The sequence below is a fragment of the Gossypium hirsutum genome, chromosome A12 (assembly GCF_007990345.1).
Source record: "Gossypium hirsutum isolate 1008001.06 chromosome A12, Gossypium_hirsutum_v2.1, whole genome shotgun sequence".
NCBI classification, from domain to species: domain Eukaryota; kingdom Viridiplantae; phylum Streptophyta; class Magnoliopsida; order Malvales; family Malvaceae; genus Gossypium; species Gossypium hirsutum.
This window is the reverse complement of record NC_053435.1, coordinates 35,956,040-35,970,634: the sequence shown is the minus strand read 5'-3', so window position 1 is coordinate 35,970,634 and position 14,595 is coordinate 35,956,040. Positions and strand designations below refer to the sequence as shown.

Below are 14,595 nucleotides of genomic sequence, written 5' to 3'. Positions count from 1 at the left end.
TATCATCCAATCTTTCCGAAGGTTCAACCGGGATTTCTCTCTCTTTTCCAACAATTTCACCAATCAAGTAATTATCCACAAACATATTTCCAATATTATTATAAAATATCATAATACAAGTAATATTGATGTATTACTTACATATAAACTTACATCTCATTTAATATCAAGGCAATAACATTAAATTACACATTGCCTTATTAAAAATCATATGAACTTACAATTTCCCATAATATCCATAATTATAAAAATCACATTTATGTATGATAATTTAATGCACTTCATGTACCATAGACATATTTTTTAAATCAATTCATAAACTTGGCACCATAATCATTTAATTTAACATAATTCAATTAATTCACTAAATTTAACTTTCAAATATAAATTACAGCATTATTGATGTATTATTATCATACCAACTTACATACTTTCAACACCTAGAAAATTATAATAAATATATCAATTTTTCATTGAAACATGCATAAATTAATGCTTATTATACATATGAACTTACCTCGATACTAAAACGATCATTTTACCAACTTTCCCAATTTTCGATTTTTCTCTCATTCTAGGTTCAAATCTCATTTTTCGGGATCTAAAACATCATATTTTACTTAGTTAATTAATGTACTATCCAAAACAGTCCTTAACTCAAACTTTGGAAAAATTACAATTTTGCCCCTAAACTTTTGCACATTTACACTTTTTCCCCTAGGCCCGGGAATTAAACTTCATCCCTTATTCTTATGTTTAATGACATGCTGATCACTTTTCCCTTCTATGGCAACATCAAGTTCTCACTCTAACATATACTTATGACTATTAGGTATTTTTACCGATTAAGCCCTTTTACTCGTTTTCACTCAAAACCGAGTAGCACAAGTTGTCTAACATAATTTAAAACCTCATATTCTATCAAAAAAAAGCAAAATAAACACATTTCACCTATGGGTATTTTTCCAAATATGAACCCTAGCTTAAATTATTGCTAGAATAAGCTTAATCAAATTACTAGGATTACAAAAACGTAAAGAACTTGAAAAACGAGGTTAGAACAGACTTACTATTGAGCTTGGAAAGCTTGAAAACCCTATCATGGTTTCCCCCATGCTAATTTCGGCCTCCATGAAATAGATGAGTAAATTTTGGCTTTATTTTCCCTTTTTATTTCTTTTAATTACCAAATGACCAAAATGCCCTTCCTTACTAAACTTTCAAAAATTCCATCCATGTCCAATTTTTGTCCATCACTTAGAAATTGGTCAAATTGCTATTTAAGATCTCGTATTTAATATTTCAAAGCAATTTCATACTAGAAACTTCTAGAATGCAAGTTTTGCAACTTATTCAATTTAGTCCCTAACTTCAAATTGAGCACTTTATGCATAGAATTTCTTCATGAAATTTTCACACAATCATGAAATCATATCATAGACCTCAAAATAATCATAAAATAATTATTTTCATCTCAGATTTTGTGGTTCCGAAACCTCTGTTCCAACTAGACCCAATTTTGGGCTATTACAGTAATGATACTTATTGAAATGTATGTGATTTGGTGGCTAAACGCGTAAATACATAGATGGTATTAGAAGTATGCTTGACCATGTTGAAAATAATTAATGCTAGTATATTAATGCATAATATGCCATGAGTAATGCGTTGAAATTTGTGTTATGGTTTGTGTATACAATATGAAAATCAATGTATGTTTTGATATGTAAATTAGCTATATGCTCTATATAAATGAGTTTGACTTGTGTGAATATATGAATGTTTTGAATTGCGCTTTTGTTCGGTAATGCCTCGGAACCCTAATCCAGTGACAGACACAGGTTAGGGGTATTACGAAACTAAAAGAAGTAAACATTACATGCTTAGTAAGTTCGTATAACAGAAACTAAACTTACCGATCTTATTTAATAAACCTAAGCATACATAACATGTTTTCCATCCATCTGGCTATATTGCTTAAACACATACAATCAATCAAACATGTTAATCACTAAAATCTTCATATCAATCAAGTAACATAGATGAGCTCATCAAGCAATGTTCTTTCAAGTCATTATCATTTTATCTCAAGATTTTCATGCCAAGTCAAGAGTTATATATCCATTGAATCTTTGAAATCCTGATGAAGGCCCAAGTAGTACACTCAAGATATATGATTTGTAACACCCCAACTTGGCCTAGACATTAGGGATTTTTATGCCAAGTCAAGAGTTATATATCCATTGAATCTTTGAAATCCTGATGAAGGCTCAAGTAGTACACTTAAGGTATATGATTTGTAACACCCCAAACCCGGCCTAGACATTAGGGCCGCATTTGTGATGTCACATTGAAGTGAGTTTTGAATACCGTAAATTTAGTAGAAAAACTTGTTTGTGTTAAAACCTGGATTGTGCTCTTTTGAAAAACTAACTTGTTTAATCCATTTGCTGAACTACAGGTTCATTTAGTAAAACATGTTCTGCAATAGGTCGTCATTACATTTTAAAAAACATTGTTGTTATGAAAGCTTTTTAATCAAGTTGCATAGCATGATAGTTGAAAATCATTTATGTTTTGAAAACCCAAATCCTACGGCTAACAGGTATAAGTCAATTTAATAAAATCCCCAAAGTAAAATAAAAACTTAAAACGGCCTTATTACATTAAATATCTCAAATAAAGCTACTATTCTAATACTCAAGCGAAATCATAAATAATGGTGTGGCCGTCTCCGAGTCCCTCCCAGCACTGATAAACCGTAACTTATACATATTTTTATCACATGCTTAGCATATTTTTGGATGATTTACCCTTAGATTTGGTGAATTCGATGCTCCTAATCCTTTAATTTCATGTTTTATACTTACATGAGCATAGGAGAGTAAAAAGAGCGAGAAATGGGCCGAAAATGGAGAAAATAGACCAACATGTAAAATCAACACGGCCTGGACTTCCGTACACGGGTAGACCACATGCCCGTGTCTTTTCAGTAGAATCGAACACGACTTACACGGGTAGACCACACGTCCGTGTCTATTTAACATCCTTGAACACGGATTGAAGAAATCGAACACGGGCGTGTCCCTATTGAGCCCAAGTCTAGTTCTATTTAAAAAAGGCATTCTAAAGCCTATTTAAACACATGATGAGGCACTTAGAAGGGACACACGAAGTAGGAGGCAAGGAATTACTCGAAGAAAGCCGATTGATCCATCTTAGAAGCCAGATTGACCTTTAAGACTGAAGATCTCCCTTCAATTCCCTTCAAGAGTTCTTGGGTTTTCTTTATGTTTTGTTATCGTTATTCTTTTGAGATGTTTTCTTTCATAAATATGAACTAAACCCTTTAAATACCTAAGAGGAATGAAATCTAAGATGGATCTTGTTATTATTATCTGAATTATATGATAAATATTTGACTTGTTCTTAATTATAAATTATTCTTGTTTTAATATTCCAGGATATTGATTCAAGTACTGATGCGCTTATTCAGAGGAGAAAAAGTCCCTGTCTAAGTGTAGATCTAACAAAATTAAGCGGAGTTGATTGCACGCCTAGAGATAGGGTGACAAGATTTTACCGGATTACGGTGAAACCTAATAAAGGAATCCATAGATCGAGTTAATGCAACACTAGGGAGTTAATTAGAAAGAGATTTCAATTAATCAACCTAGGGTTAGACGTTGTTAATCTCGAGAGAGATAATAATATAAATTAGGGATTTCTATGGATCAAGTCAAATGAATAAATCGTCTGATTTAGAGTCAAATAACAAGTGAAGTCTAGGTGGATTTTTCCTTGGGTATTGTCTGTATCAATCAATTTTCCCAAAATTTATTTCCCTAGTTTACTTCCTGTACATTCTTAGTTTAGTAATTAGTTTAGATAAAACAAACTCCTTTATTTTTAGGCTAGATAATAAAAAGAAAGTTAATATAGTACTTTTAGTTCCTTTGGGTTCGACATCCCGATCTTGTCATAAGCTATACTACTGTTTGATAAGGTGCGCTTGCCTTGGTCGTGATAATAGTTAGTTTTCGAGAACGGACATTCATAAATTATAGAACTTATTGCACGTATCACATCACACGGTCAAGTTTTTAGCGCCGTTGCCGGGGATTAAGATATTAGGAACACTCAAGTTTTATTACTTTAGCCATTTTATTTTTATTGTAATTTAAATTTTTATTTTCTTTTCTAATTTTTTGTTTATTCGCTTCTGGCAGGTTTTTATAGTGCATGACTAGAAGAAACCTGTTGGGACCATTACTTTTTAATAGTGAGATCGATCGCACAGCTCGCAGAAATCGAAGAGAAATAAGGCGAAGCCTAAGATACTCAGAGGAAGAGCAAGAGGATGACATTCACACCACAACTGAGGAGATGGTTGAAAATTAGGAAAACTCGCTACCTCCTGCGATTGCTGCTGATCCAGTAAATTAGATCCTGCTCCATGCACTACGTATGATTATACTAAACCTACTTTGTAACACCCCAAACCCAGCCTGGAAGTTTGGCTCGAATCTGGCGTGTCACATTGAAGTGTTTTTTGAAAACCATGTTTCCATTAAAAACCCTTCTTAATAATTAAAAACTTATACCCTTTTTAAACCTTGTTAGAAAACCTCAGCTGAATAACATTCTTAACAACTTTGTAAAAATCCTGGCAGTTGCGGAAGCTTAATTTAAAAACAATTGCGGTTACGTGATGTTTTGAACAACAGTAGTTGCTTTGGAAAACCGTGTTCTAATACTAGCAATTATAAGAACAATAAATAAAATTCCAAATTTGAAATCCAGAAAATTGCAACGGCTTTACTACAACCCACATAAAACATTTAAAAGTAATAATCAAAATTGTAACATAAACAGTGTGTGTGGCTTCCTCCGAGCCCCTCGCAGCCTCGATCCGTCTAAGGCTGAAAATTACCTGAAAGGTTAATAAACGGGGTGAGTTTACGAAAACTCAGTGTGAAATCCCCTACTATAAAAGGAACAGTCAGTCATATAAAAGAATTAAAAGTCTGGCTCCAGCCTTACTTACAGTTTTAGTATCAATTGGGCCTTAGCCCACTATAACAGACAGTACCAGATGGGCTTTAACCCATTACAGAATAAGAAACATTATCAGAACTAGAATCAGAATCAGAATCAGAATCAGAATCAGGTGACAGAATTAGAATCAGAATCAGAATCAGAATCAGTATCAGGTAACAGAATCAAAATCAGAATCAGTATCAGGTAACAGAATCAAAATCAGTATCAGTATCAGGTAACAGAATCAAAAATCAGAATGTGAATGCAATCCCAACCCAATCCAGCCTATTATAACCAACCGCTACACTCCACCCGTACCAGCCCTACACTCCATGTGGGGAATAGCTCAACCCACCCAGCCCTACACTCCACAGTTGCAGCATTGCTGCTCAGTTATCAGATATTGTGACAGAGTCACCAGATACAGATATTGTGGAAGAGCCACCAGAACAGATAATGTGGCAAAGCCACTTAACAGAATACGTGGCACAAAGCCATCGATAACTGCATTATGTTAGGCACATAGCCATCAACTAGAGTAACATAACTGGCACACAGCCCTAGGTAAATGTGATCAACACAGAGTCGTCAATAACCATATATTGGCACATAGCCTTAGGCAAATACGTTTGGCACACAGCCATAATCAGGTTGGCACAGAGCCATATGTAGGTTGACACAAAGCCATAATCAGAAGGCTTTAAGCCATCGGTAGCTGTATCATGTTAGGCACATAGCCATCAGCGATGGTAATATAGTCGGCACACAGCCTCAGGTAAATATGACCGGCACTCAGCCATTGATCGGTCCACAGTCGTCTTGGGCGACTCGTGCAACCTTATCAAATCAGTACGAATATACGGCTCTTAAGCTTTCGGTAGATCCACAGTCGTCAAGCAACCATGCGATCCTAACAGATCAGATCTTCTTCCGTACAAAATCCCAACCCATGCAACATGTCATGTATGCAGAATGTCATGCCCATATTTGAATCAAACAATCACAGTCAAGTCATTCATATACCAACATATATTCACAATCAAATTCGTCAACCACACAGTCCAAGTTAGTCACTTGACCACAAGGGCAAAACAGTCATTTAACACCTTAGGGGCAAAATGGTAATTTTACCCCAAAAGGTATCTCAGTAATTCCACCCTACAGGGGTATTTTAGTAATTCTACCCTACAAGGGTATTTCAATAATTCTACCCTACAAGGGTATTGCGATAATTCTACCCTATAGGGGTATTTCGGTAATTCTACCCTATAGACGTGTTTCGGTAATTTTGTAAATCGAGGGTAAAACGGTAATTCTATAAATTAAGGGTACTTTGGTAATTTTACAAGTCGAGGGTATTTCCATAATTTTACAAGTCGAGGGTATTTTAGTAATTTCATAAATCAGGTTTATTTTGGTAATTTTACAAACTAAGGGTATTTTGATAATTTTACAAACCAGGGGTATTTTGGAATTTTACAAACCAGTGGTATTTTGGTAATTTTATAAACAAAGGGTATTTTAGTAATTTTACAAACCAGGGGTATTTTGGTAATTTTGTAAACCAAGGGTATTTTGGTAATTTTACAAACCAGGGGTATTTTGGTGATTTTATAAACCAAGGGTATTTTAGTAATTTTACAAACCAGGGGTATTTTGGTAATTTGGTAAACTAAAGTATTATAAACAGGGATAACAATACGAATGGCCCTAAAGCCTATTCTCGGCCCAAATGGGCCCACACACTCGTGTGGCCCTTTTAGCCCAAATCTAGCCACAGATATGAAATTCACTTAGCCTAGTCCAATATTTACTACACAATCAAACAACTTACCCAATTGGGCCCGTAGGCCCATTGGGCCTACCCCTTTTGTCCCATCGCGGCCTGAAGTAGCCATCCTACAACTAGAGTAGTGAGAAATACACACCTGATTGGAGACTGGAGTTAATCCACGCTCCGAGCACTCTTAGCCGATGCCCAACCCAAACGAGCACGCCATAAAGCGAAAGGGATCAGCCAAGAAAGGTACCTTACTCTCCTCATGATTCTCTCTATTTAAAGCCAGCTTCGCATCCACTCTTATGTTAGCTTCCTGATGTGGGATCCCTCCATCATCAGAGTTTAAATTCAACACCAACTATTGCCGCCCCCTGTTAGCAAAATAAATGCTCTTTGCTTGCCATGGGATTCGAACCCATGCCTCCCCTCAGATGCTCCACACACTACTTGCCACTAAGCCACAAGGCTTTTTGTGTCACAATTTCTCCAACAATATTCTTAAGGCCTACCTACTACACACAGGGTTTGATTCACCTTAAACCAAAATTTTTGCTAGAGTCTAGGTTTGAACCCAGGACTTCTCCAACACTTCTCAGCACACTTAACCACTAAAACAAGCCTTCAACTACGAAATTTTCACGCACAACAGAATATTATAAGCTGCCTTCAACCGCTCCCATGCTCAAGGCCCAAAACTTCTAGGCCCAAATTCAGGGTGTTACATACTTTAACAGGAACTGAGTCAAGTATAGTTAGGCCTGCTGTTGCTGCAAATACTTTAACATACTTTAACAGTTTGTTTAGTTTGATGGTTTACAAGATGAGGACCCAAATGCTCATTTGGCAAATTTCTTAGGGTTTTGCAACACTTTTAAGATCAATGGCATTTCTGATGATGCCATTCACCTTCGGTTGTTTCCCTTTTCAGTGAGGAACAAAGCTAAACAGTGGTTGAACTCGTTACCATGAGGGTCAATCACTACTTGGGAACAAATGACCGAAAAATTTTTACTTAAATATTTTCCGCCGGCTAAAACGGCTAAGTTGAGGAATGATATCTCTTCTTTTATGCAGATGGGTCTAAAGACACTCTATGATGCATGGGAGAGATACAAGGACCTATTGAGAAGGTGCCCTCACCATGGGTTACCTTTATGGTTGTAGGTTCAAACGTTTTACAATGGCGTGACTCCCTCAACAAGGTAACTTATCGACCCAGCTGCTGGTGGGACTATCAATAGCAAAACACATGAAGTGGCTTACGAATTTATTAAAGAGATGTCACTGAATAACTATCAATGGCAAGTCATAAGAACAAAGCCGACGAATGTAGCCGGTGTTTTCAACCTCGATACGGTTCTATGCTATCTAACCAAGTAAAACTCTTAAATAAAAAGATTGACGGTTTGTGTGGTTCTACTCAGGTACATCCAGTGATGAGGTGCGATTCAAACGGAGGAGGAGCATACATAGAATATCAACCCTTCAACCCTAGCACCAAGGAGGAACAAGTTCAATATATGGGTAATAATTCTAGATCTCAAAATAACCCATATAGTAACACATATAATGCAGGTTGAAGGAACCATCCCAACTTCTCGTGGGGTGGTCAAGGGAATCAAAGGCCACAACATCGTCCGGGTTTTCAATAACCACCTTACCAACAAGAAAATAAGCCGAACCTTGAGGAGATGCTAACAAAGTTTATCTCGGTGTCGGAAACTCACTTTCAGAATACCGGAACAGCACTTAAGAATCAACAAGCGTCGATCCAAGCGCTCGAAACTCAGATAGGCCAGCTCATCAAATTGATTTCTAAACAACCACAAAGTAGCCTGCTAAGTAACATTGAATCTAACCCAAGGGAATAGCTCAATGCAATTACCATTCAAGATGAGGAAGGGTTAGTTGAACCTGAACCAGAACCAAGGCAAGGAATGTTGGTAAGTAAAGGTAAAGGTGAGGTAGTCCACAGTCAACAACAATCGGTAAGTAAAGAGTACAAACCACAGGTGCCATACCCTAATGCGACAAGGAAAGACCGCACAGACGACTAATTCGGTAAATTCCTTAAATTATTAAAAAAATTACATATCAACTTACCATTTATTGAAGCTCTTTCTGTAACACCCTTCACCCGTATCCAACGCCAAGATAGGGTTTGAGGCATTACCGGACTTAAACATTCACAAACATACAAAACCGGGTCATCAAATTTTGCCCAAAATTAAAACTTTTCAATCACATAGATATCATCCCTTATACAGGCCTTCGAGGCCTAAAACATACATTAGGGCAGTTCGGGACAAAACTAAAAACATTCGATAATCTTTGGCCAACTTAACAATTTTCTAGCTTTGGAGAGTAACACGCCTATGTGGTTTGGGACACGCCCGTGTCCTCAGCCCGTGTGACTCTCTGTTTATGACGTCAGCAACTGTTTAAGGGCACACGGCCAAGGCACACGCCCGTGGCCAGAGGCCGTGTCCTCCACACGGCGGAGACACACGGTCATGCCTCTACCCGTGTGGTCAAGACTTAGGCTAGTTTCCAAGCCTTTTTGTCATCTTTACATGCATACACATACACGATTTTAATGGCATTCATCACTAGCTCATTATTATTGTGACAGCCCTAAAGTGACCCTAGTCGGAAAGCGATTTCGGGACCGCTAAACCGAGTCATCAAATTATTTGAATATGATAATTATTGTCTAAAATATGTAAATATGAATGTGTGAAAGTTTTAAGCTTCGATTTAGTTAATTGCATGTGAATTTAGTTAATAGGACTTATGTGTGACACTTTTGAAATGTGATAGGTTAATCTATAAGGATCTATTAGTGCATGTAATCAAAAGGGTGGGCTTGCATGTCAATTTCCCCACTTAATTAGTAGTGGCCGGCCATGACAATGAGGGTGGACAAAATGTGATGGGTAAAACATGTCATAAACATGTTGTGTTAATGCTTTATGTTAGAAATGATAAAATAAGGAGCATGGTAATAAAATAATGAAAAGGAAAATGATGAAGAAAAAAAAAGAAAAAGTTCTCATGTTGTTGAACTTGGCCGAATAGAAGAAAGAAAAAGAAGGGAAAGAGCTTGGAGAAAATCAGCTATGGTGGTTCACTAGACTAAGGTATGTTGATGTTGTTCCATGAGATTCATGCATATTTTTAGTTGTTAGCTTGAGTTCTACCTAGCCCATGGTTTAAATCTTTGCTATGAGATGGAGATGATATTCGGCCATGGGTGTTGTCTTCTTGGTTGGTGTTTGATGTTGTGGTGATGAGGCATGAAGATGAGCTAAGTTTCGGCTAAGGTGGACTTGTGTTGATGTCATTTGCATGCTAAGTGTGAAGCTTTGTAGTGATACATGTGATGGTGATTGATGACTCTTGGATTTTCTTTCTAGCATTTTTGAGTTAGACATTAAGTTCTTTGTTTAACCCATGACCAAAATTGAAATGGTATGGTGTCTTGATGCATTCGGCCATGGTAGGAAGTAAATGAGAATTGGTAGTAAGGTGAAGTGCAAATGTTAGTATTTGATTACTAGTGTATATATGTGTATTAGCCGAGTTTTGAACTTGAAACAAAATGGTATGTAGTCAATACAAGTAACCATATTTGTAGGAAGTATTAAGCATATAATCGGCCTCAACATAGACATGCATATTCGGCCACATGAGGTAGATTGGTGTTGCATGTATTCGGTTAGAGGCAAGCATATTGATGCTTTTATCTTGGCTTAGATAATCAGCTAAAAGAGAGTGTGGGCTAATATGTTGAGTTGATTCATGATTTCATATATATGTGACTCTAATGTCTAATGTATATATGGGTTAAGTACCTTGAGTTTCTCTTTTTGATGTTCAAATGATTAAATCAATTTATTTGTTAAATTAAGCTCAAGAGCAAAGGGGAACTAAATCCGATAAAGGGAAGGAAAAAGTGATCGAATAGCCGTCGAAATCGTTCGACAACATCCGAGGTAAGTTTTTGAGTAATGGAACTTAGATTATGATTCGATTAGGTCATGACATATAAGTATGACAAATAAACGGTGATATAATGATTCTACTTGAATTATATATTGAGGTGATTAGTTTATACCTATGACGGGTAGCCGAATGTGTATAGAGATCATGTTATAAAGCCAATCAAAATCGTGCTCTTTGTATGTGGCTATTGAGCCGAAATTAGTAAGTGTGATAAGTGTCTTGTGTTTGAGCTTTGGTAATGAAAATGAAATATGGATGTGTCATGATTTATTGATATATGTACATGGTTATTCGAATGATATCCGGGCTAAGTCCCGAAGGCTTTTATGCTAGTGACTATATCCGGACTAAAATCCGAAGGCATTTGTGCGAGTTGCTATATCCGGGCTAAGACCCGAAGGCATTTGTGCTAGCGACTATATCCGGGCTAAGTCCCGAAGGCATTTATGCTAGTGACCATATCCGGGCTAAAACCCGAAGGCCTTGTGCGAGTGGCTATATCCGGCTAAATCCCGAAGATACTTGGGTTTGGGAATGAGCGATCTTGCTGTAATAATTTCAATTAATACGCTCGTAAAATCCCAATGATGAGGTATGTTTCGTTTATGCATTGGAATAATTGATTCCTTCTAAATAGTATTCACTCAATCGATTAACAAGCTTCCGGCTTTTAGTCAAGTTGATTCCTTATGTATGAATATAAGGGTTGGAAATGTGAAGTAGGTATGATTGTGAGAATATGTGTATATGAAATTATTCGTTTAGTCATATGAATGCTATACTTCAGTTGTGCATGATTTCATTACTCAAAACTTACTAAGCATTAAATGCTTATTCCGTTTCTTATTCCGTTTCATTACTCAAAGTCGAAGTCGTCCACACTATCAAAGCCCTTTTGGTACTCTTTTAGTTTAACTCTGCTAATGGCATGTATAGGACTACCCTTTTTGTTGTTGGTCATGTACCCTTTGGTTTTGTATAAATTTGGATAGCCATGCGAAAATGGCTTATATATTTTGAGCATAGTGTTATCATCATTTTGTATGTATATGGTTATTGAGAGGTGTGGATATGCTTGGCAATGATTGGCCATTGGAATGGTTAATCATTATCATATTTTGTGCTATATATGCTAAAGGGCTAGTTGAATCATGGAAACTATGAAATAGGTAAAGTCTACCTTAAAGGCAGATGCTGACAACAACAGTGCTATAAATTTGAAAAATCACTAAAAATAGTAGGAATGGAATTAAATAGTGAATAAATTATTTAATCTAACCTTGATGAATCTACTTTCATATGGAAGAAACGAAACGATCATATGAGTCGTATTTTAAGAGATATTTAAGTTTTCGTGGAACAGGACCAGAGCGATTTCTGGATTCCCTGATCTGACTTTGGAAATTCACTATAAATTAACCAGAGACAATTAGAAGTCATACCCTATATGTACAGATTCCTTTTCGAGTCTAGTTTCTTTAGAAACAAACGGAATAAGTATTGAAGCCCTGTACAAGAATATATCTAAGTCGTAATGCATGAAGGTCAGAGTAGTCGAACCCTGTAACAGGGGAGACTTTAACTAATAAAATGTACTAATTGGCCTGACCAAAAATTCTAGAAAAAAATTTGTAGATGGACTTATGGGTCTAGTTTCAGGAAAATTTTACGGAACTAGTTTTCAAGTTTTGGAACTCGAGATATGATTTTTAAGGTGACAGTGACGCAGTTAGCCAGCTTGTCTAGAAATTTTAAATGAACTGTGTTTACAATGAAATAAGTCTGTTAACACCTCGTGTTCGACTCCGGCAACGGTCTCGGGCACGGGGCGTTACAATTATGAATTAGTTCCACCTACTCATGATAAACTAGTCTAGCTACATCGCAAGACATTAACACATATCATGAATAAATAGGCTTACAAGCCAAAATCACTATAAGCCACAGCTCATGGCTATAATCAACAATTAATATAAGCCAATACCTTTGGCTAATCACAACAATAGTCATCATAGAAAAACTAAGTTCCTATACATGCCACTCACATGAAAACATTTAACATACACATGTCAATACTCCAAGGATAATGGGTTGATAGTGTGATGCTGCCTCCGACGATCTCCAACCCCGAGCTGGCCTGACAAAAATAAACGAAATGGAAAGGAGGGAGTAAACTTTACGCTTAGTAAGCTCGCATGAAAATAATAAGCGATGCGATAACATGCTATTTTCATATTCTTTCTATTTATTCAAATTTCAGCTAAGCTATTTTCCCGAGTCACAGTAATTAAATTATTAATATCTGAAGCTACGAAACTCCAAATTAAGATCTGTTAATTTTCCCAGAAACTAGACTCATATCTTTTCTTATCATAAAATTTTAAAAAAATTGTCTATCCAATAAGTATAGTTTATTATTCAAATTCTCCCCTATTTCGCTATTTTGTAGCTTTGACCTTTTGTCACTAAAATTTATTTATCTCATAGTACGAGACTCAGATAATGTTCTTGTCTCTTTTTCCTAAAAGTAGACTCATTAAGGATTTCATTCATATGAATTTTAACTCATAATTATTTTTGTAAAATTTATAGTGATTTTCCAAACGTGAGACAGGGGAGTCTGGAATCACTCCGCCTCTGTCTCATAAGAAGTCAAATACCTCATGATACAAAATACTTTTTCTTTCAACGTTCCCTTTATCTGAAACTAGACTCATTAAGCTTTAATTTCATATTTTATTAAGCTTCAACTCAATTTCAACTATTTTTAGTAAATTTCCAAAGTCAGACTAATGCTGCTGTCCAAATCTATTTTGGTACAATATAATGATCACTATCATGAGATCATTTCCAACTATCATGAACTTACCATTTCATGGATCCCTTACTCATGTTTCACAATGGAGCTAAATATAAAAGTTATTATTTCTCATGGGCACACTTAGTCATACATTCCAAGTATAGGATAATTCCCTATCACATACACTCAATCACCAAATTAGTCTAATGACAATGCACAATGTAAATTTGTCTTAGAAGAGCCTATCATTCATCCTTTCACTTGTAAATATATCTCATGTTAATCCCGTTGAGTTTCTAGGAAATCTCGATGGATTATCCATTAACCATCAATTCATAAGAATGATCATTCCAGGTATGCACTCCTGTGAACCTCACATCTTACGACGGGATTACCAGTCCAGGCTGTGACAGACCTAATTTGACCCTAATCGAAAAAGTGGTTTTGGAGCCACAAAACTGAGTCAGAAAATTTTTAAATATATATATTATTTTCTATGTTTTTATTTTTGTGAATTGATATGTTTGAAAATTTAGTATTTTTAGTTTTGTCTTTTGGACGTGAAATTACCTAAAAAGGACTTGTTTGAGAACTTTGAAAATGTGGTAGGTAAATGTCCAAGGGATTAATTTGTTGAATTTCTAAAATGGTGGATTTGCATGTCTATTTTACCTTTTAAAATTAAGGGCACGGTAATGGGGTTGGTATACAATAATTATATGCTTTTTATAATAATAGATTATATAATTGAAATATGTTATAATATTAAATAAGTTATAATATATTAAGTGGGGAGTGATAAAAATAAGGAAATTCAATGTTTCTCTTCCATCCTCATTGCCGAAAACATAAGTGAAAGAAGGAAAATGTCAAGGGCATTCGGCCATCTTAAGGGTTAATTAAGGTAGGATTTTATGTTATTTCTATTAAATTTTATGAAAATTGAGTTAGTAGTCAAGCTCTTATTATA

At 35.8% G+C, this 14,595-nt stretch overlaps 1 non-coding gene across 1 annotated transcript; it reads right to left on the bottom strand.

Annotated features, from left to right (window-relative positions):
• Positions 1–7,861: 7,861 nt before the first annotated feature.
• LOC121211739 (small nucleolar RNA R71) lies at positions 7,862–7,968 on the bottom strand. The gene has a single exon (XR_005906957.1). It is a non-coding gene; the product is annotated as a small nucleolar RNA R71 (small nucleolar RNA).
• Between the last annotated feature and the right edge of the window lie 6,627 nt (positions 7,969–14,595).